Raw genomic sequence first — 24,727 nt, forward strand, 5'->3', positions numbered from 1 at the left:
ACAGTGGTGGAGTCACCATCCCTGGAGGCATTTAAAAGGCATTTGGACCTGGTCCTGAAGGACATGGTTTAACAGTTGACTGTGGTGTTAGTCAAAGGATGGACTGGATGATCTTGGAGGTCTCTTCCAACCTAAACATTCTGTGATTCTGTGAAAAATCCTAATAGCATTCAGAGGAGAAGTAACTTCAGGGATAGAAGCTAGTCTACAGGTATCTTTGAATTTTAAATCCACTCAACAAAGTTGCATGAAGACAGTTGATTTCTAGAAATCATGGCATGAAAATTAAATAATGGAATTGACATATTTTACATGGAAATACCCTGTTGCTGGTTTGTTTGGGTTTTTTTTTTCAATTGTGTGGGTTGTTAAAGCAACAGCCACCCACCAAGAATAGAAAATCCTTCCCCACCATGGGGCCACTAGGCAACTGTCCTTTCCTTTTGTTTCCTTTCCAATCACCTCAGTGCCACATCACCAATCAAACCAGTGTTTGCTGGACTGGCTCTTTGTCAGACCTCCCCACGCTAGGATTCCCAAATTCAGGGAGGAAGCATCTTAGTGCAGCTCAAAGTAAGTTACCCAGGTAGTTAAAATACTTAAGAGGTTAGGGCATGTAGTCACTAAAGACTTAAAAACAGGGAAGAAAGAGGAAATAAGAAAGGCTCCTCTCCTCAACAGCTTTCACCTTGAAACTTGGATGTGCTAGAACAGTGCTTTTAATGCTAGGAAGAGACATTTTAGGGCAGTCCTGAATCCCTTGCAGATTGTCCAGGGAAAGTAGGGGAGATGCATAAGGAAAAAAAAAAAAAGAAAAAAAAGAAAAGCAGCACAGTTTGCCCTAGGACTTTAGGACTTGCCCCCTTACCAGGCAGTGGATTGCAGCACTTCTGGAGAGCCCCACAGAGGGGAGCCACAAATAGCAACATCTCAGCCCTGTGCTCATTTGTTCAAGCTGTTTGGAGTTGGTTTTGGAAAATTACACAGAAAAATTACTTCCTTTTGATTATTTACATAATCCTTTATTTCACCAGGGAATTTTGAGGAAGACAAATCCAAATTAGGTTTATCATCTTTAGCAGATTCTGATACCTTTTAAGGTGAACCAATTGAAAGTTTCACACGGAAGAAAACTTGCATGTCCACATCAGACAGGAATATTGCTTAATTCTGCCCTGGGCTTTCTGCTTTGGGTTTGCCTGCTGCCCTCTGTGAATACAACATTTCATCTTGTGGATTTTTAATTAGATTTGGTGCGACAATAAGATATTTGTTGCCAGAAATGCAGCTGCTGTGTCACAAATAAAGGCTTTTATAGCATTATGTAGATATTATTTTAGCTGTGTATTTTGGAGTGTGCAAGACAGAGTTCTGACAATAAAGATATCTCTCTATATACACACAATGAGGTTTTAATGGCACCACAGCTGCCTTATGATCAAAAAAATAGAAATATTAACATTATCCATCTTTTATCCTCTTCAACTTCCTAAAGAAAGATGAGAGCTGCCACCTGTTAATAATCTTTCCTAAAAATTAAGAGGTTCACACAAACATCTACCCCCATGCTGAGTACTTATTGAGAGGCTGGAGAACCTGGCTCTGGTCTCCATACTGGGACTGTTATATCTCCCTTGATAAGTGGGAAAAGATAAATATAAAGCAGGTATCTGAGAGCAAAACCTACATGTTGACACATCCAAATCAAACAGAGCAACTGCTGACCACATGCTGATGCCTGTGACTAAGTTATTTCAAGAAATGACCTAAAAGAGTAAAAACTCACCTTCAGATCATTTTGGAGCATGAGGATAGCATAGTATTAACTGAGGATTGAAATGGATTAGCCTTTACTTAAGGTATAATGAGTGCACTCTAGCATGGTCAAGCAACAGGATATTTATCCCTTCTACATCTTGTATCCCTGGTAGGATAAAATAGCACTGTAATTCTGTTTCCTGTTAATTTGTTTTCCCCATGTCCCTATGCAGACTCAAATGCAGACATTACCATATAAAAAATCCAAGACACTTGGTTTAAGACTGTAAAAAGGAGGTAACAATTAATGTACTAGCACACCATGCTATAAATAGCAGGGCTGACCCTCAGAGTTGTTCTACAGTAGGAAAATAAAAACAAAGAAACCTATGTGTAAGCTATAAACACAGAGAAAGCTATTTAACAGAGAAGAAATTTATGCTGTTTGTCATAACGTGGCATGAGCCCACCATAGCATGCGGGATACATCAGCATTTGCTTTCAGCATCCCATGTACCCAGCACACACCCCACCAGCCCTGCTTCCGAACCACACCGTACCCCAGCAGAGCATTTCCCTAAGACAGAGTTGACTTTCTATTTGCTCAGTTTGCAGTAGGTGGCTCCAGTTAGCTCTTACTGGAGAGGGAGGGTGAGCAGGGATTGGAGGGGAAGAAGAAATAAATTTTTTAAAAACAAGAAATTCTCTGAGTTCTCCAGGTTGCCCAGAAATTAGTGGAGAAGAGCACAGACCTGACAGGAGACATAAGGTACTCTGTAAAACTGTACATCTCACAGCCAAAAAAAAACCTCTTCACCCTTTTCCTCCTGCCTTTCTGCCTCCACTAACAAACCTCTGAACAAAGAACAAATCCACATTCCCGACAAAATATTCATTTGGGAGTAACCAAGTAAAATCCTTAAGCATGACCTTTATAAACAACTGATGCCAGAGGGGATGGGGGCAGGAAGGAAGCTGCTTCAAAATGGGATTTTTTTATTGACAACACACTACTTCTACTGACCTCAGTACATTAACGGGAATATTTTGAAAAGGTGCCACCCACAGTTCTTGGAAATGTCCTAAAAGACCTACTAATTCACCCAAATCTGTGCCATTTGCATAACGGAACCATTCTTCTCCTCCTGCATCACTGGTCTCACATCAGGCTTCCTGGACCACGAAGAAGGTCATACTAACCAGCCAGATGTAGTTGGCCAAAACTCCTTTACCTGACAAGGGCCAAAGACCTTACTTTCTGACAGGCTTGTTACTTCAGAAAAAATGATACACCACTGGCTGTGAATGAGAGAGACATCAAACTAACCTAATTGACAGGAGACACTGAGCAGCACGCAACCCGCAGGACAACCTTTTGGAGCTGCCAAAGCAGAGATGCCATATGTACTGCTTGGCCCAGAAACTGAGCCTGTGCCTCCTGGATTGATGGCTGAACTCACAGCATGAACCTTTCTCCTGATGCCTGCTCTGCTCAGCAGCAAGAACCTATGATGTGAGCACAGAAGATAGAAGGAGGAGGAGCTAAAGGCCTGGAGTGAGCAGGGGAGGTCTTGCCTCAAGAGGCAAGGAGGGACAGCAAAGTATCAGGGAGGAGACAAAGGATGTTCTTGAAGGACAAAAAAGAGCAGGGTACAGCAGCTGATAGAGATAGCAGACCCAATGCTGACAAGCCAAAGTTTTCCAGAATCTCCTTTGAGCAAGTCTGTCTTGAGTAAACATCTCCTTTCTAGTAGAAAAATGCTGCCAGGTGCATATATTTGATCTTTTTATTCCCAGATCTTTCCTGATTGTGAAGCAGAGAAAGGTCAAGCAGCATTTATGACAGCTTCAGCCTGTGCTCCCATCTGTCAAAACATCACTAAAACAAACCCTTGACCCATTTTTCTGAAAGCATTTCTACTGTTGAACCCACCCCTCCTGCCCCTCCAGCTTCTGCTACACAGCTGCTAACTCAAAACTCACATTCTCTCCAGGGAGTTTCTTGGCAGCTCCCATAGTCCATCATTAATCTTTTCACATTAGGACTACTGGATTCAGGCTCTGTTTAATCAGAGCAAAATTACTGAGGCTTCCAATCCCACCTGCTACAACAAGTCAGAAGAGGAGAGATGGAAGAAATCAAGGCACCTGGAGAACTGTTCTTCCCCAATACACTTAGCACCTTGCAGGATCCTTTTCTACTCAGTGAGGGATGACAACACAAAATCCAAGACTCTTGCACATCATCTCCAGCCTCCACAGCTCCATCTCAGGACATCCAGAGCATGTGAAGAAGAGAGCAAGCACAGAGCTGTTGCTTGGCAGGAAGGAAGGATGAAGGTATATCACCCCCAGTAATTTTAGAGACTATTTCTACAAATCCAGGTAGCTCTAGATTTTAAACAGAAAAGGCTAATGAGAGATGAAACAGGATCGTGACACAAATCCACTCAAAGATCTAAGGAAATTCACTCTATTACCCCATGGCATACTTCCAGACTGTAAAATGCAGCAACAGGACAGGGATGTGGAATAGAAAGCATAACTATAACACTTAACCAAATATTTGAACTGCAGTGATGATAGAGATTGAAATACATAGAGAAAAAAGAACAAACAAAACCAAGTAAAACACACCAAAACCAACACCCCTTCTAGCAAATAAGTACATTACTTTGGATCCTTCTATCATACTCTTCCAGCCTTTCAGGTTTACCTTTTTTATGATTTCCCACTTCAGTAAGAAAATAAATGTGAGCGTATGCTACAAGCAGTGAAAACTAACCCAAATCCTTCAATTTATCTTCCTTACTAGAGGGTTTCACATTTCTCAAGATACTACAGTAACTAATTGAATCACTTCTTGCTTTCTCTTACACAGATTGCCATCAAAAGAGCAAGTTTGTACCAGTAAGACAGTGCTGGGTATCATAACTGGGCTTGGTTTTGCAAGAACACATCTGAAGGCACCTGTCTCTTTACAGGCAGCCTCCTGCTCAACTGTGTTACATCAAAAAGCTTCCTCTTACTCTCCAGTAAGGCTGGATCAAATTAATCTGGACCTGTTACACAAAAGAAATATTTTTAAAAACATGTACATAGTATAATTATACAAAATCCCTTGAATAAATTTACTTTGGGCTAATTACTCACTGCGTATTTCAGCTAGGGAGCAAACACCACATGCAGTTCTCTCAGAAAAAGAGCAGCACATTTTTTTTCCCTGCATAAAAGAACTATGGTACTTATATCAGGCTGCTGGGTCTCTGATTCTGACTTAAAATGTAAAGCTGCATACATTTTCAGCAGGACAGGGAACACCAATACTTCCCCCCAAAACAACTACATTACTTCGGAGAAAGTCGGATAATACTATTCATTTATACATCCAAACATGCCTCTAAAACCTAGCATTAAAGAAGGCAGTTCACTATAGCAGTAAAAAGGATAAAATTGCAAAGATGATAAAGTTTCCATTTACATTCCAAGGAGATTTGGCTCTTGAGTGAAAGCCTCTGGGTAAGACATACAGAAACATATTCCTACCTTTCCAAGTTCCCATTTTCTCAGCATGACATATTTTGTCATTCAACTTCCTCCAGAAATGAAGCATACAAATGACATTTTTCAAGAATTAGAAAGTAAAAGAAAAAGGAGAGATGGGCTTTTGGTGCCAGGCATGTTCCAAAGTAAATCAAATCAAGTACCTTCAGTAACACCAGCTACTGCGCCGTGCGTAGATAGTGCTGGAGTTCTTCTGGGCAAGAAGCTAGAGCAGACTTGTACTGATACTACTTGGCTCCTTGCAGACAACTCAAAGCAACTTGCAAAACTAGGCACTAAAAACCACCAGTGACAAAGATTATATTTAAAAAATGCAGTGCTATCTAGGAAAGCAGCGTGGTTACAGCAAGACTTGAAGCACGAGTGCCAGCCCTGTTGCCTGTGAATTGTTTGTGTTCTCTAAAAGAGAGACAGGAGATATATATATATAGATATATGCATGAAAAAACCCAACCCACCATACACAAATAACAGCATGATTCACACTAAAAGGCAGTGGGCAGGGACAGAGAAATGAAATAAGCAACCAAAGGCTCAGCAGGACAGGGTGAAGGGAGTAGCAACAGCCAGCCAGACACCCTCAGCAACTTCTGATACCTGCAACTATGCTTGCTATGTATGAGCTGACACACAAACAGAAAACAAGGCTGAAAATGTGCTACAACAGCTGATCACTCCAATGATGAAACAGAATGAGAAAATGGTCATACTACGGTATCAGCCCAGAGGGAAAATGAGTTTCTAAGCCATAGTTTCTGCTAGCACAAATTTGGCAACTGTGCTGCACATATTCACTGTTCAATTGTTTATACTGAACCTGCTCCTCGAGAGGAGTTCACTGCCTTCTTTTTCTATAACCCAATTTGAATTCATCTCCAAAGCTTTTGAGAAATCTCCAGAAACAAACAAAATCCTACAGGAAGCCTGAAGGCTCCAAGCAGCAAGCAAACAAGAAAACCCTGATACTCCAATCTACATCAATTATGGATCAGTCTTTCAGCTCTCAGAGCCTGATATTAATACTCATGTTCTTACTAAATACAGATTTCTATGTTTGGAATAGACCTTTGTCCAACGTCACTTATGTCAATTAAAAACACCCAGCCCTTCAGCTCAGAAGGTTTTGACCAAATATTCCTATTCTTAGCATCTGGACAATGCAAGCTGAACTACTGGTGTTACTGAAGTTCACAGTTATCAGAGCAGCATGTATGCCAAACATTGCCCTGGGTTATGTTTTAGAAAGAAAAGTAAATATTATGTTCCTACATAATTCATGTTTTCAATAGTATCACCATTAGCAAATCCTTATTTTATTTAATATGCTACCTGAAGGAAGCAACATTCCCTGCCAAATACAATAAATCAGATACTTCACATGCAGATTCTTCTTCAACATCATTGCCAAGATCAGATCTTTCTGACACCCTCCAGTTCTCACAACAGTCCCCATCTGAGAAGGGAAAATGAAATAACAAGACGGCAACAAGCTGTCATTTGCACTTCAGCACTTCATTTACTTCATTTATTTCAGTTAGTTATTCATTCCCCAATGTGCTGTTGTGTTTGAATAGGCTTTGCTACTTTAAAGTTACAGAATTAATTACATACGTTCTATTTAAAGAAGCACTAGGAAGCCAAGTAAAATTAGCCCTGTTGCAACAGGCTTTGCTATTTAAAAGCAAAAGAGGTTCAGATGTTTTAGCCATTTTAAGTCATTCTTGCTTTCCCCATGGAGCACGTCTGGGTGAGTCGCTCCTTATAGTGGCAGCTAAAAGCAGACAGCGCTCTGTGACTCGCCCAGTCCCAGCTCATAAACCAAAAAGAGCAGACACTCCCAGTGCCCGACCCCTACAACTGTGAGAAAACCTTGAGGAGACATTCACAGACATGCAAGACACAGGGATGGAAATATTTACTGGATCCTGCAGCCTCAACACCCACTGTGCTTCTGGGACCGATGACACCAGGGAATCCCGGGGGACTACAAGGCCCAGAGAGCAAGTCCAGGTGTCAGTGGGTGGATGCAAGATGCCCCCTCAACTCCAGAGGAGCTTTTCATCCAGTGCACCCAAGCAAGAGGTGTTTTGAAAGTGAAGGAAGTTACTTTCCTACATTGGGGTAGACTCCTAAACCCAGACTCCCAAAACATAAGGAGGACATTGGAGTAGACTTGGCAAAACACCCCTCTGAAAAACAACAACCACCTTTCCCCAGCAAAGGCCACGGCTGTATGCACACAGTGAGCTGGCATTAGCCAGTACTGTTTCTGAAAGAAGCTGTCCCACTTTCCATCAAACCATCTGTTTCTCCCCTGCTGCCACTCGATGCTTTGTGCCAGCACGAGAAGCTGTGTAACCCAGATTGAGGATCCATGCCAGGCTAAAAAGATTTCTTTTAAAGCCAGCTTGGTGAGGTTGGTTTCATCTGCATAGATTCACCCTCCCCAGGCTGACTCTCTTCATCCCTTCCCATGGAGTTTGTTCAAGAGCCAGAAATAAGGGACAGGGCCTTGTCTTTTAATTTGGCTCACAGAAATTAATGTCACAAATCATTCCAACACACCCGCAAGTAATGATAAGGAAATATTTCCTAATATGGAATAAAAACTGAATATTGGAGTTGTGCTGCACTCCAGGATTTCCTGCAATTCAGCAAAGCCAGGCAGCAGAAGTCTCCCATGAACAGTGGCCATGATTCAGATCTCTGCTGCATTCAACAAGCAGCAAGTACAGCTGACAAACACAAATTCATTTCCTCTGATGAGAAAACATATATTTTTGTGTATATATAGGTTTCACCCATCCCATATATGTATTTTGTTGTCTATATAAACTATGTATCTCTACACCAAAATAAAATATTTGCACTCTGCTTTCTTCCTTTTAGAGTTAGTCTTCTGCCCATTTCAAGTAGCAAAGAAGCTTTTGATCCAAACATCATAACCTTTGCTTTCACTAACAATGGGAGACTGGTCACCTACAGTTTAAAAACACAACCCCACTAATAAGGTCACTTCCATCTCACCTACACTTGTCTCAACCTTTGCAATACAATTGCATTCTTTATGCTCTACTATCAATAGCTCTGTCCCAAAGTTAAGAGTACATCTTGAGACATCCTGTACTTGGAACACTCACTCTGTATTGAATGACCTGCAGTGACATACCAAAATCTTCATGAGCTCAGACTTTTCAAATAACTCATTTTATTTTCTTTACAAAAAGGCTCTTTAAGACAATCTGATCATTTGGGTTCTAGCAATTCCCACTCACTGACCAAGCGTGTGTGGCTGCAAGGTAGAACTTCCCTACTCACTCCATCAACCTCAATGGAGAGGTTGTACTTCTGTCAGCAATGACAGAGAGCTGGAGCTCAGGTCAAGAAAGGAATAGAGGAGCTGGTGTATGCACACACTGCTCTGTCTTCCAAGGAGGGGTGCAAATGGGAGGTCAGCTCAGGACAACACCCTGGGCAATTAAACACAGCACAAAACACAATGCAGGAACTAGACTTGGAGTCCCATGCACCCACCCCTCTCTTCTAGGATTTACCACAGCATCTGACTGGATGCATTTTAATATACTGGCAACAAGAGAGTTCAGTAGCTTGCTGAAAAGCTAACAATGCTTTGCACAGAAATGGCATTTGATAGCTTGCTTTAGCTTACTTGGTATCTTTCTCCTGGATCTCTCCACGTTTCACAGTATTACAAATCTTTGCCCTCTTAGAAGTGTCTAAAAACAGGAAGCTCTTTTATGCACCATAGTAATTGTACTCCTGTGCACTTAAGCATTTTCTAAGTTTTTAGCAGGCACTTGCATTCAGACATACACAAGAAAACCTTCCAAGATCTGCTAAATTAACTGGCATTAAAAAGCCCATGCTATGTATTTTGCTGCAATGTTTATGATCATTAAATAATAACAGAGCAAGGTCAGAGACCAAAAATCTGCTTCCTCCTCAGATTTTGGGCTTTCTGTATATAATTATACACAGGCCAAATGAAAGATATGTCCCATTCCAAAACAAGTACAACTGTACAAAACTAAAATTCAGTCACATCTGTACATCTGGCTTTTTCAAAGCCAAGATACACACCTTAGAAGTAAAGAATAAGAGAGGAAGTTTCTACCATGGCATCCACAAAGTCTTCCTTTAAATTATAGTAGATTTTCAGCTTTGATCCATGAAATTCTACTCTCAAATTTTAGGCATGCTGTAAAACCTTTATTTTCTAGCCTAGGAAGGCGTAAGAGTGAGGCATTTCCTTTGGGACTTTTTCATTGGAGGATACTGGAATAGGAGAGAGCACCAAGTCTGGTTTGCTTATAATTGATGTATGTTCAAATCCCAGACTCCTGCTAGGCTCTTTTAAGATCACATAAATCAAATTAAGTTTAGTAATTACACACTCTAAGTCTGTGCCAGCAAAGACGCTGATGGCTTCATGAGATGCAAAACGTCAATGACCAGCTATGGCCTGTGCAATGCATGTGGTCAGGGTTAATGAACACAAGAGATCCCTCTGGTCTTAAAAAGCTGCAGATACAGGTACTGCCTCTTGTTGGTATATGCAATACTGAAAAGCAGATGCCTGCCCATTCAAATCCCATTACAACTGTTCATTTATTTAACTATGATTTTTCTGGATGGAGACAGCTGTTGGCACATGAAGCAGACTAACTTGATGACACCCAGGACACACAGATGAAATGATGTATGCAGTCTCTTGACATGACTGTAATACACAGCACCATCTTCCTAGTATCTAAAACTGGGAAACAGATTTGGAATGGAGCTGTGTTATACTATTGCCACCAAACCATCAGGAGCTCTGACTGTCAGTACCAAAGGTGTAGAACTAAATATTGTTTCATGAAGAAATCATGACAGCAACATCTGATCCCTACAGGTGACAACAATCAATACATCTGTGTATTTCCATTTCAACATTTACATCATTTTGAAAACAAAGGCACACTGCAAGTGGGTAGCTGGGACTTATCCTTCTGAGAGTTAGAGCTTTAAGTAGAAAGAAAAAAGGATTTCAGTGGCAACCTCAGAGCCTTGCCTTCATGAAATCCAAGTGCCTTCCTGCAGCCAGTTGCTTAACATCCCAACTGCTCATCTCCTCTAAGGCTGGAGAGTGACCCAAGGAGTGTTTTGCAATGGACGTGCATATTTACACATGATCCCTCCTACAAAACCACATATCCATCCTTCTAGGAAGATAGGAGAAAAGCAAAAAGGAAAAGGAAATAAAAGATTTACACCTAGGTGAAATCTGATGAGTTTTGTGATTGGCATTACTTCCCCATGGAAGGTCATTCTTCAGTCTTGGCCTGGGAAAACTCACTCAAAATGGGTGGTGTCTTCCTCTAAATTAATCTTTGAGATTTGATTAAATTATCTGGTTTCCTAGTTAAAGAACAAGAGAGACAAAAGCAGGGTGTGGACAAAAGCTCCAGCGATATCCAGCTGCAAGAGAAATCAAGAGGGAAAAATAGAGTATCTGCTTAAGTTTCTAAAAGATACTAAGGCTGTATGTAACTGCTATGCTACAGTTAAACATGCAAAAATGGGCAAATTTCCAGATAAAAATAAATATTTAAAAAAAAAAGTCTAGTTTAATACCTCTCAAGATGCAATTGATTATGACAAGACCACAACCTCCCTAGGAGTAAAACTTTTCCACCAAAAAGGCTTCAGAACAGTCTTGCAGCGTGCCCTGAGGGCTAAGCACACCCTTGACTGGGAAAAGGAGCAGGACTCATCAGTAAGGGCTATTCATTGAACACAGGTCACCTCATTCAAAAATATGGGCTTCAGAGGAAAGTAGAAGGAAAAGCAACACTTGTGTATAACAGCTCTCACTGTTCCTTTTCAAAGTGTCTCTATTGCCGTTTGAGAATAATTGTGCCTCCATTTCTTTATCTGTCAAGTGGAGATGGAGACAAGTGGAGTAACCTGCAGGAAATTTGAAGAGAAATACCAGTTTAGTGTAAACAACGTGTAAAGATGAAGACTGGTGGAGTGGCAAATAAAGAAGTCTTGCAGGCAGTGATATGAATTGCTTGACAAGCTGGATACAACCAGCTATTTCCCATAAATAGTAACCAGAGAAAAACCCAAATATGCCGTAGGAAGAATGAGATCATTTCCACTTTTGAATTATTATTTAACATTAACATTTCCTTACGGGGATGGGCCCCATGCACAAGGCCTTAACTCAGTGAAGACAGACACTGCTGCCAAGTTCTGTTTTGAGGAGCATCAATGCAGGTCTGTAAGCTGCTTCTTAGAAAGAGAGGTCCCTTCCTCTCAATTTCCTGATCCCTCCAGTCCTGGCCACACATTCTTACCATTTCCCTAATAATACAGCCACAGGTTAGTTGACCTCAACAGCCTGACAAATTTGAGCTACCAACCACTCCCATCCCTCTGTAAAAAGGCCATCACTCCTCCATAGAATCAGCAAGTTGGTTTGTCCCACCCTCCCAACAACACAACTGCTATATTCTGTTGAAAGATGAGTAATGAAACATGGACAGGCACAGAGGAGAAGAGGAAGAACAGTAATGTCCCTTTTACATTCATCCAGATTTGAACTACATCCATGTAGGGTTTGGATATACTTCTGGCAATGGGGGGAGGGGGGTTATGATTGTCCCTTTTCACAGAGCCTAACCAAGACAACTGTTAAAGAAGCATTCTCACCAATGAGTCACACTCTTCTTGGATCAACCTTTGCTGGCTGCATATGGAAATGAGCTGATGGAAAGGACAGCTTTGCAAAGGACTCAGAAGACAGGCTACGACTACTTTCTCATATCCCCTTTACTTCAAGCAGCAACACAGGATGATACTTTCATCAGAATAGTATAGATACAGATATCTCTAGTATAGAGACTGATGGAAGTGGTTAAGGTGAGGCTGACTGCAATGAAAAGCTGAACACATATCCTACAAGGTATATCACATGCTGCACTGTTTGTAAATATAGGGAGGGTCTTTCATAAAGACCAGGAAGGCTTTGTACTATGTGCTGCTGCTTGCTTTGCAGCCTTACCAAGTGCTCCTCCTTGTGTGCTGCTTAGGTCCTGTATGTTAAACAAAGTCCAACATGGGACAAGCAAGCTCAATCATCAACGCTGACATGGAGCAGAAGTCCACACTATGCAGCAAACACAAATAATTTCTGCTAGAATAGTTTTATTCTGCTAGATAGTTTTATTCTCATGCAAAGAATACCAAGAAAACAGAGCAAAGCCTGGTACCTGATCTACAGTAGCACAACAGGAACATCCACCTTAAGACCCACTCTAATTTCTCATTAATTACTTAATATATCTTACTCATTCTACTCAGTGATTCTTCTGGTGGAGTTACCAGCAGCAAAGTCATCCTTAACACAGCCCCTAATTGTGACTTCAGGTGGATAAATCTTCCTGTAAAAATGATGTAAGCATTTTGAGTTTTCTTTTTCTAATTGCAGATGATTATGTACAGAGGAAGGATGCTCTTGCGGCTACAACCGAGAAAACTGCATTAAGTAATGGATGATCTGAATTCTGTTTTATTTCCCATGTGCAAAAACAAATTCTACATTAAAAAAAGAAGAAAAAACCTGCATTTAGGGTGTGCCTCAGTTACCCTACATGAAAACAAGCATATCATAACAGGACCTAGCAGATCATGCTAGGAGGCCTCATGAATTCACATGCAGAAAGAAGCTGGGCTCTTAGGAGAAAAGATGCTAAAAAAGTTATTTTAATTAATTCTGAAAATTCACTTTTTAACTTGGCCTCAAAATTATAAAGCATGTGTCTGCTTCCTCTTCATTGAACTTCTCTGAGCTGCCCATTCAGTCAGAATGAACAACCAGTTAACTGCTATAGTTGATTACAGAAGAGGCATTAATCTATATATTGTGGACTTGAAAGGGCATAAGGCAAAACAAGCAACTGAGATGTTTTTCACTGCTCCAAGGACAGGGTTGAAGTCCTATTCGAATTTCAGAAGATGGAGGAAAATATATGGGAAAAGGCAATAGAAAGGACAAGGAAATATTAATACACTGCAAATGGCCAAATTTAATGATAACACTTCCAAGCTGAGCTATGCTCTGCCTTGGCCAAATGTTTGCTATTATGAATCCAGTTGAAAGCACTCATTTGAATGGCTCCCCAGTCAATGTTTACACATTCTGTTGCTCATATGCAAATACCATCAATCAGCTGTCTTTTACAGTACTGATAAATGGACAACATTTGGAAAGTTTTACCAGTTTCCCACTAAAGCCACACAGTATCAGGAATGTAGTTTGTCACATCGACATAACACAGGCTAAGAGAGAATACTTTGAAATTTCACAAATCACTAGGAATTAGCTGCTCTGTAATATTATCTTCTTCTGAAGAAATAAAGAGCACTAAATAAAAATAGATAAAGAAGTCTAACAATGTAGTTTTAATACAGAATCAAAACCCTTTACATTTGCAAATCCTCAGATAATTATTGCTTCTGTTGAGTTTTAGAACACTTCACCTTGCACTCATTTACAGAAAGAAAAGTACCCCTGGCAGTCAGAAAAGGTCTATGCAAAACCCAGCACTTTTTACTCCATGTATCATGCTGGGGCTACTCCATGTAGCCCCAGCTACCTCCTTAGCCTAGCTGCATAATAAAAATGTCATTACTCTCCTCAGGTCTAAGATAATAACAAACGAATGAACTATCTGGAGGTTTGTCTTTTCTCTCCCCCTCCTCCCATCTCCTTGAGTAAAATCTTACAAAATAAAACAGTTATAAAAAAAAATGTAGACATTTCAGCAAATCCTGAAAGTACACTGAAGCTGCTGTGTTGGCAGCCTCCAGGAGGGAAGGTGCACCCTTCCCTTTCCCAACATGCCCAAAGCATTAAGTCTCTTGGGATTGTTACCAAGCCTCAGGCTGCTTTCTCCTCCTTTGGGTTATTCTTTATGCTAGTAATGGCAGAGAGCATCTTCATCTTCCAATAAACTGGAGCTCCAAGCTTTATTCTTCTACTCTATGTGAGTACCTGCCTCCATAATTTCAATGTTTTGCACTTTTTGAAGTACTTTCCTTTTAAATTTCAAGGTACTTAGCAAAACTGAAACCTAAAGCACACCATCTTAGTAAAGCAAGTTAGCAATTGCACCACAGCTGACTATGATGGAGTAAACAAGCCCAGGCCCAAACATCAGAGGACTTAGAAGGTGAAGAATTTGCCCAGAGAACCTGTCTTGTAACAAGTGTCTACAGTGGCCTGTGGACCAGACCCCTTCCAACTCCACCCATTTAGTAGTTGAAGTTACTACCATGCCCAAGATAACTTCTTATACCACTCTCCACATGTAGTTCTGAAAATACGAAGACAACTTTAAACTGATTTTTTTAAATGAGGAAACTGAGTAACAACCAAATTAACCAGAGTACCCAAAATAATAAAAATAAAAAAAATTCAGCTGCGGAGTAACACACCAGCATCTGAAACACAAAGTGTAATTTGTAGAAGCTGCCAGAAAACTGAAGGAAGAGCTTGAGACATGGAATCACTGCATTAGTCCTGACTCTTACCTTGAGTTTAGTGTTACAGTCAGATCAGGTCAGCACTGGGGCAAGGCAAGCTGTTTCTCTGGCAGTTCTTCACACAGATGCCCATTTGAAAACTAAAAGGTGTGCACTTAAGGAACATTTTTATATTCTATGAAATCGTATTTTTAACATTAAATAGCACAATGAACTATGGGGAAAAAAAACTAGAATTACAGCAGGAAACAGAAAAAAGAAACAAAACAAGAAAAAAGCTCAGTTGATCTGAGCCCTGGGTTTTTCAGAGGTGCAACTACACCACTGTTTCCACCAGGCCCGCTGGCTTTCAAAGCTGCTTCTGAGGAAGCTCATTCTTCACACTCCTCTGGAGAAAAACAAATAAATTCTGACTATGCTGTGGCAAAACAAAAGGAGCCTTGTGGGTTGACAAGTTTTTGCATGCACCTGCAGGGATAGTTTGCCCAGGTGAAGCCAGTGAATTTTCTTATTTTTGCAATTTCAGCTGCCTTAGAAAGCTACTGGGAGGCCACGCAGAAGTATGCAGAGCATATGCATGTATTGGAGGATGTACAACTGGAAGTGCATTGAGGCCTTCCTCCATTTTTTCTCCTGAAAAATGTGTTAACCTCTGTTCTACCTGCTGTAGTGGCAGAGTCCCAGTGTAGTCATTCTTGCAGAAGGCTGAAGCAAACACCTCCTCCAAGTGTTTTTTCAACTGTCCTCTGTAGCCTGTGGAGAAAGACGACTGGCTTGTATGTCCAACTTTAAAGCACCCCAGGGCAGGCAGATGAATCTTGCCTGGCACCTGATACAATGCCAGCCCTCATTCTGCTGGGGGTGCCTGGAATTAGTCTCTGGATTTAGCATCTTGCTTCTTCTGATGACCCCAGAGTCCTGTAACTCTTCTATAACAGGTTTCTCAAACACTTTTAGAAACCCAGCCTCATCAAATAGTAGTTCTACAGCAAACGGATGTGACTTACAGCTAAAAAAGGTTCCAAAGGCCAAATGAAGCAAATAAGTGGCATCCCTCCCCAGCCCCCATCTTTACCATAAAGCACTGGAGTCTTCAGCAAAGGAGGAACAGGTAACAGCTTGTTATGTGGATGGACCCAGCTCCCACCAAACTTCTGACAAGCATTTTATCATTTTACATACTTTGGACACCTATCACACACTAAAAATACCCTTCATATAAAGAAAAAAGATGAAGATCTGAAGCTCTATATATAGTGTTTGCTAAAAATAGCTTTTGGGAGGGATTCTTTGCCAAACAAGTGCCAAAACTTCCAAGGCTGAATGATAATGTTGAAATATTTGTAATGCAAATTTATTATGTTTCTTGTGAAGCATGGCTGGCAGTCAGATGGCATCTTTCAGCTCAAAGACCTGGCCCAAGCAACAACTGGAAATAGCTTTTTGGTAGCTTACGTGAAATGAGTCAACAGATCTCTGTCCAGCTCTTAATAAATTAGGAACCACATCACAAAAGCATCTGTAAGAGTCACTTCCTTTGTTGATACCATTCTAAAGGCCAAGGACTGAATAAGGTGAGGAAAATGAATTATCTTCCCTCAAAATAGCATGTTCCTTCAAAACACAGACTGGTGTTACATAGCATCTTTGATTAAAGTATCCAAATTTGTTTTACAATGAACAATGAGAGTATTTCTTTAATATATATAACCTCCTTCACACTTATTTAATAGGAAAACCCAAGATCTGCTGACTTTCAATGTGCCAGAATGATAGCAAAAGGAAAGCAGACAACAGGAATATTCTCATCCCACATGCTAACTGCATTTCTGCTTTCTGGAGCCAACAAAAATTTAAGACCTCCCAAGTATTTTTCTTTAAGAAAAATTAGCATAGAAACATAAGCTCATTTTGACTAAATGGCCCAATTTCAAAGACTTACATCATTAGGAATATTTGCCTTGTGTTTGCCAGTAAAGAGGCAAGTAATACAAACCTAGAAAACTGAGAAAAACTAACCAGAATTTAAATTCTAAGAAAACAGAAATTTTAAGAATATACAGATAATACGGTATCAAAATCTTTGAACATGAACAATCTTAATTTCTCATAATAAATCACATCTCCATAAAGCATTATATAAAATTCTGCTAATTAACTTTGCTAGAAAGCAAAGCCATATACAGATACAAGTCAGAGCAGCAGTTTTGAGAAGTCAGATGACCAATGTTATGAACTTTGTTGCATTCAGATGGCACAAAGTAATTGAATATAAATACATTTAATACTAGGGAATTGGTGGTGCTCAATGAATTTATAGATGCTGAGTTGGGAGAAAAGAATGCTTTACATTTAAAGAAGATGAAGGCCTTCTGAATTTTGGTGCTTAGTAAACAGCTGCTATTGAATTGATTGGTGCCTGTGAATTCAAATGTGGTCACTATATGAAAGAGCACTGGATCGTTCAGTATTGAAAAAGCACTTATTAAAAGATCTCTGGACATTCATATGTCCTTTCTCTGGCTGTTACTTCTAAAAATGTCCTGGGTATCGACACCCAGGATTATCCTTTTTCAGTCCTCTCTCCCTCAAAGTTGATGAGAATTATACCACCAAATTCAACATGGAAAGTAGATCTAGAACCCAATCAACAAAAGAGGCTTCTTGCTTAGATGTAGCACTAACTGAGGAACCAAATAAAACCAAGATTTACAAATAAATTCTTAAGTGCTTATTTTATTCACACATTAGTGATTCTCAAATAGTAATTTAGATCCCATTAGAAAAAAATGGGAAAAGCCATTAGAATATATCCAGTGCAGCTTCCAGGTAAAAAGTAGGGTTAGCCAAATTTCATTTCTGTTAAAGTTCTACACTCAGTCAAGCACAAACAACATCCTGATCTTCCTAAGAAGGAAAAAGGATAAGCAGGTGCAACGTTTGTTATTTCACATGCAAAAAAGCCCCTGTTTCCTTCCCTAAATGTATATATATGATGGAAGCCTACTTCTGTAAGTGACTTAATCTTGTAAATCAGATGCTTTGTTGACAAGATGATCACCACCCTTGAATAGAAGGAAGCTGCACCCAAAGCACAGATTCAGACATTCCAGACAGAAGTCTGGCCTTCCATCCAAGACAAATATGGAGCTTAATCCACACTGCTCTTACTGGGGTTTATTAGTTCACAATATCTGGAGAGGATTTACTTTACGATTCAAAAAGAAGGGGATAGGGAGGGAAGTGCCTCTCACTTAAACAACATCTTTGTGGTAAAGTCCAACCTTGCCTTGGCAGGCATGAAAGAGAGCTGAAACACTTCGATTCCGCAATGACAGAAGAAAATCTCATCATGCAACTGCATCCTTCAGCTGCCCACAGGCAGGTGCAGATTCACCATCACTCTCTAATGTCCTAAGAATACAGAAGCTTTTATCCTCTTAGTCTCTATGACAGTGTTCTTTAAAGATGACATGAATGTTTCAGAGCACTTAGGCAAAAGAACCAGGCAAATACATTTATGCTGTTTCTCAGACTAAGAAAGTTACAGTCAATAAGATAAGAAAGATGCCGTCAAGAGCAGTCTCAAAAGTAAGCTTCTACGTGGAAAAAACACAAAGAACATAACAGATTTCAGTATATATACATTTTTAAAAGAAATATTATAACAAAAATTGTCATAATTCTTCTGTTGAAGCCTTTGCTCTCTGAACAACACAGGCTCATCCCATGCCTGGAGGTCAAAATCTGAAACTGAGATGGGACTGCAAGCAAAACTGAAATTTGCTTTTCTAAACATCTCTGCTTATGTAATAAGAAGGGCAGAGGGAAAACTAGCTAAATTCACTCATCTTTATTGGAGTATAATGATTTTTCCTCTAATTACCTCATAATTACTTCCTTTTTTATTTTTGACTTTCCACTATCATTTCAATCCTTTCAAATGAAGTGATCTAAAGTACACATGAAGAAATCGATGTGTACACATCAGTATTTTTTCTAAATGCTGCTTTTGCTTGTAAAGATTATTTTACAAAGCAAAAAGTTATTTTGCTTATTTAAATAGCTAATGGGCACATCTTCTTCTTTATTGTACCCTCATGATGGTCAGTTTTAAATCTTACTGGCAAGCAGAGGTGAAGGCAGCAGCATTTTTTACAACCTCCAAGGAATCACTGCTAGTTTCCAGCAAGTGTTCAGCAAAGTTACTCTGTTAGCAGCCAGACTGCAACACAAGCTGTGAGCAGCAGCTGAAATCAGTGGTGTGGTCAAAATATATTCAGACTTGTAAAATTCTCTCATCTCCTCTTTTGAGGGGTGATATAATAATCATCTATTTTTCCTTAGCACTGAAAGGGATTTGTTGTTTTATCCTCTGCCACTACATCATGGGCTTACACATCCATGAGCAACACAAAAATGGTTAATGTGGATCAGGTGCCCTGCGGGATTAAATAGAGCTTAAAGGTATCTATGTGTGAGCCTAAGACTTTGGATTTTTGAATAAACCTTAGCTATCAGAGACAACACTTGCAGTATGATATAAAGCAAGTGACACTGTGATAGGAAGGAACACGCAGGCTGTACTTTGATGCCTTCTGAAAAAACATGGAAAGTTCTTTTGCATCACTCTATGGTAATATCAGCACCCCTGATACTGATTAAAGGAGTTGGGAATATCCAGATGTTGGTTAGTCCACTAACACATCCAGTCTGAGATGTACAGCACTATCAGGGATATTGACCATGTCTGCAAGACATTTGTTTAGCTCTCTTCACCATGACAAATCCCAGAGCAGTAAGTCTTGAGAGACAAAAGGACACACAGCCATTGCTGTCACACAAAACTTAGATCCCAATTCACTTGCATCTAAACTATATCCCATATATTAAAAACCCTCTGGAAACACCAAGATTAACATACTCAAACTGCTTATCAAGTACACAGATTATAATCCTCACATGGGCAGCTTCATCCTTCCATGTATCACCACGGTCACAGCACAGCTGAAATCCAAGTTTTCATCCCACACATTTGTTCTCCTGTAACACCACCTTAACTACATGTCTCTAAATCTTTGGAGACAACTTTGCATTTCACTGTGAGACCCAGGTGAACACGGACATCAGTCTGTTCCCTCTGTTGGAAGGAATGAATGAATGTTGTCTGTAAACACTAGTTACTGAGAACCAGAGCTGGTCAAGAAGTAGTGCATGCTGTGACATTAAGAAAGAAGCTGAAAAATTTTACAATTTCTTTGAAGCTTTGCCAGCAAAGTTTAAAGCATTCCAACTTTTTTCTTTTGCCCTTATTACTGGCTCACAAAAAAGAGATGGGGTGAGAGAAGAGAAGAGAAAGGAAAACAATTTAACAGGGAGAAGAAGGAATCCCCTTCTCTACCCCTTTATCTTCCAAATGGAAATAAAGATCTGGAAGAACAAAATCAGTTCTCCGTTCAATCCAAAAGCTGTCCTTCTCAAAATCTTATCATAAATCACCAGCAATTCACTATCTTACCTGAAACTATTTCTGAAGATGATTGCTCCTAATACCACAGCTCATCATAGCTAACCTGTGGTCCAAAGACATTGTCAGCAGTGTGTGGCTGCTCAGTGGGACAGGAGTGGTTTCTACTCATAGATGCCTGATAATCTGAGAGCAGTACACTAGGGAATGACACCGTAGACTGTGGCTCACTCAACTTGAGGACCACAGCCTCAGCTTCTCTTGCTGTCTAACCAGTCCATGGCTGTGTAGCTTGACCTCAGAGGCAGCTGTAATAACCAGATGCAGCTGAAGAATATCAGGGGGAGCTTTAATGTGACTTCAGTTACACATTCATCTCTTTCTAAGCAGAAAGGTCAATTATATCCCTGTTTTATACCACATCCAAGTTTCTATTTCTCCCTGCCCTCCCACTACTAAATGTTTAATGTAACAGTCATATTCTGCCCCTTGGGCTTCTCAAATACTTTAGAACAGTCTCTACTGCACCAGTTTTTATTCATCTTACTGCCATTTTGCCTGACTTCATGTTCACTTCAGTTTCTGCTTGGAAGGATTCAAAACAAACAATTTACAGGGAGATTTTCCAGGTATTTAACATAACTCTCTCTTTTATATAAAGAAAAAATAAAAAGAACCAACAAACAAAACAAAAACATGACACCAGATGTGATGGAATTCCTTTCTTTCACCTTGACAGTCAATTCTCTGAAGCACTTTACTGCTTTCCAAGACATGCTATGATCTGTGCTGTAAGATGCCCTTACTTGGTAAGTCTCACCAAGTCTCTTTGCTACACAAATATCTGCTAACCAGAACACATTCGTTACTCCACTAAACAGGAATGTGCTTTCACAGTTACCTCTTACAAGTTTGTAATGGCCATGTCTTACATTGTCTTTCACTGCTATGTGCTTGCCCTAGTATCCCACAGAGAAGTTCATATGCACTACTCAAAAATCCCTTAGAGTTCCAGATGTTAATGCTTCTTAAACTATACTTTTAATTACTGTAAAACAGACTTCATTCTCCATACTCAGTTCTACAGTTTGTAAAAAAAACAGGTACTTCCATTAAAGCTTACCTTGTGATTGAATTTGTTCTCCTTTCCTGCTCTGCCAAAGACTAAATACCACAAGTCGAGGAATCCAGTTATCTTTAACTTCAAGAAACTGCAACTGCCCTGCATTAAACAATGCAGCACAATGCTTTTGTCTGGGGAGCTACTAATATAAGCTTTCCTCTTCATACAGGACTCAGCATGCTAAAAATTAGTGACATTTTAAGTGGAACAATTCTTTCATCATCAGGCTGATATTTGGCTGGCATTTTGGTTACCTCCCTTATAAGGCACCAGCAAAAGGGAAGGGCTGGGACCACATTATGCAACTACTCATTGTAAGAAAAAATATAATTAAAATAAATTTTAAGAAATTACTGTGATAAACACTTTTACAATACACAAAGGAAAACAAAAGGAATCTGATGCCATTGGACCAAGATCTGCTATATCTACCTAGCTAATTTGGCAAAAGGGAATTTTTCCTGAAAGCTTTTCCTCAGTGATGGTGAAAAGTAGAAAACTTAAGCCCTTCTGGGTGCTCCTGCCTTCTCCACATTCTGGTTCCACTGTAGCTGATCAGCCAAAGTAGTTCTGCACTGGGAAATACCAATGTATACCTGCATCATACCCTCTCCTTTGTGCTCAGTTGTGACACATGGAAGTCTAAGATGGCTAATTCTAAATTCAGCTTATGGTAAGGGGGATCAGTGGCTAGGTAATTGGCATATTATCTGGCTTGTGCAAAATGGCCCCCCTGCAGACAACAAAATCTCCTATGGAATTTAACTATCAATTCAGCCAGAAACATGTGGGGGGTTAGGGGGGTTGTACTCATGTACTCATAATAGCACTGCAGCTTTCTACCAGGAGAAACTATAGCTGTTCTGGTGTTACATGGCAGTAGGCCTCTCTAGGTATTAGATTCAGTTCTACCCATTCTGGGTAAAACGAAGGAAAAAACAATGGTCTGTGGGGAAGGTTCCTCTTTATCAGGTGATCACCCACAACTGACTGGTCTCACATTGTCAGTAGTACTGGGAAAAAAAAAAAATCAAGGTTTGCATCCATACCAGAAGCCCATCTACCCTGGAAATGAGCATTGTCCCTGGAAAACTTTTCCCACAGAGCAGACCCAAGGAGTCTCCAAACCGGCAGAGGTCTGGCAGGAAGGGGGCAGATCTGTTCTCTTTGGGGTTCTCAAGCGATGCTGACAGAAGTTCATGGCAGACCATAAGTGTGAGCTCAGTTGTCTCATTCTGTTGCATCAGAGACAGGAACAGGGAGCACAACTTTGTACAGACAACAAAGCCCCCTGTGCACACACAACTCCCCACTTGTGCCAAGAAACTTTAGTTGTTTGCACCCCTCTTAGCAGATAGTTTCAGGGTCTTCCTGAAGCTGACTATGACTCAGCATGACCCAATATGTTACTTTTAATTGCACCCAACTTAAACACAACTGGATTTCTCATAAGCATTATACTACTACAGTGGCTCATAAAAAGTGCCCTAAACCAAGTACTTCTTTCTGCTAAGGTACCTTGACTAAAATCTTCTAGTGGCTTGTTTGGGGGGGCTTGCTTGGCTTGTTTTACTACAAGGAGATTTAACATCTAAAATTTCTTGGCATGTTTTATAAATGCAGTACCAGACCCTTATTAAACATGACATTACACACAGTACTCCCAGAGAATTGTAAACTGCTATCTTTATTACATATAGTGAAAAAAGGTCTCACAACCTTTCACCTGTTCAAAATAGAACAAAAAGTTTTGTTTCCACTTTTGTGGAAGGAAATGTAACAGATTCTAAATGCCAAAATTTTTGCCAAGTCTGCAGTTTCTCTCTAGCATGTCGATGATCACAGGCTCAAACTCTGAAACATAAGAGACATAACTAACGTAAGTTGCAATGCAATACACAGTCTTCCTCTAAAAACAGTTCCTTTCCCTACATACATCCAAATTATCCCCTTACTTCCTCCCTCACATTCATTTGGCCACCTATGAAAAACTCCATCTCTGCGCAACCTGTTCACACCAAACTATTACTTAATGTTGCCTGTCCCTTGCTACAGTGAAAGGTGAATAGCTGTCTCTTTACTGCTTCAGAGATTCCTACTCTTGTGAAATACCATAAACCCAGACTACCGTTTTAATTAATGATTATTCACATTTCCTAGTTAAAATAGGTAAACTGTTCCTTTCACAGCCAAAATATCTCATAAGTAATCCTCTGAAGCAAGTTTTACATTAAAATTCTAGATATCTGCTTTCTGCATTTTCTATGTATTTGCAATTCAAAACCGTATGTAAGCTATCAAATCACAAATTTGTAGATATTAATATTAAAGGCACACATCACAAACTAAGTTTTAAATTTACAGTTCAAACCAAAATGCAAAATCCAATCTCAAAATTACCGAGAAACCAGAAAAAGAGATAATTGAAGCATAAAGATTAACCTTCTTTCCTGATTTGTTTTTCTTTGCTTTTTTAATCTCTTCAAAGTATTCAGATAGTGATGTAAGCCTCACAAAATTACCTGATCTCACACATTAAAGACAGCATTAACTCTGACAAGTGCCCATTTTAATGCTTCCCATACTATCAAATTAGTTATGACAAGGAAAACAAGTCCTTTGCAATAAATTCACTCACCCTCCCCAGTCTGATTTTATTTGTTTTTGTCAAAGAAAAACAGTCTGTTGGTTCCTGATGCAGACACAGGAGTAGTGGGACTGCCAAAACTTATTCTGTAGTTTTATTCCACAGAGCTGCAGGACTTTTCACACCAATGAAATGACCAAGTCTACTCTTCTGCATTGGGCAACAACTAGCTTCCTTCAAGAAAGGGCCCTCTTACCTTACATACAGTTCACCATCTAAATTCACACTATGTATTAAATACCTCTTCCCTGAGTTCATATTCTAAAACATGAGACTGGGTTTCCCTGACTGATTTTTTTTTTTTTCTTGACAACAAAAGATGTTATTTAGTCACCAGACTTTGAAAAATCCTACATTAACTCAGCCCAAGTAGACTTCAGCAAGTTATTTATCAAACCCAGATTTTCATGCTACAGTATTGCAATCACTACTGATGGCAGGTCTGCTCTAAGCACAGCTACATGTTGAGATGAACTGCAAACAAAAGTTTACGTTATTTTGTGGACAATAGTATGGATCTTTGTCAACTGCCATTACTCTAAGACACATAAAACCTCTTTCTGGTGGAGTAAAAGCAAAGCATTACCACATAATATCAGCTTAGTTGTCTTTG

The 24,727-nt window shown here is 39.9% G+C and overlaps 1 protein-coding gene across 1 annotated transcript in view; it reads right to left on the bottom strand.

The window, feature by feature from the left end:
• Positions 1-24,727, bottom strand: part of STK38L (serine/threonine kinase 38 like) — a 49,305-nt gene that overhangs the window by 21,716 nt on the left and 2,862 nt on the right. The gene's annotated exons all lie outside the window — the stretch shown is intronic.

The sequence above is a fragment of the Calypte anna genome, chromosome 1, assembly GCF_003957555.1.
Source record: "Calypte anna isolate BGI_N300 chromosome 1, bCalAnn1_v1.p, whole genome shotgun sequence".
In the NCBI taxonomy this organism is placed as follows: Eukaryota; Metazoa; Chordata; class Aves; order Apodiformes; family Trochilidae; genus Calypte; species Calypte anna.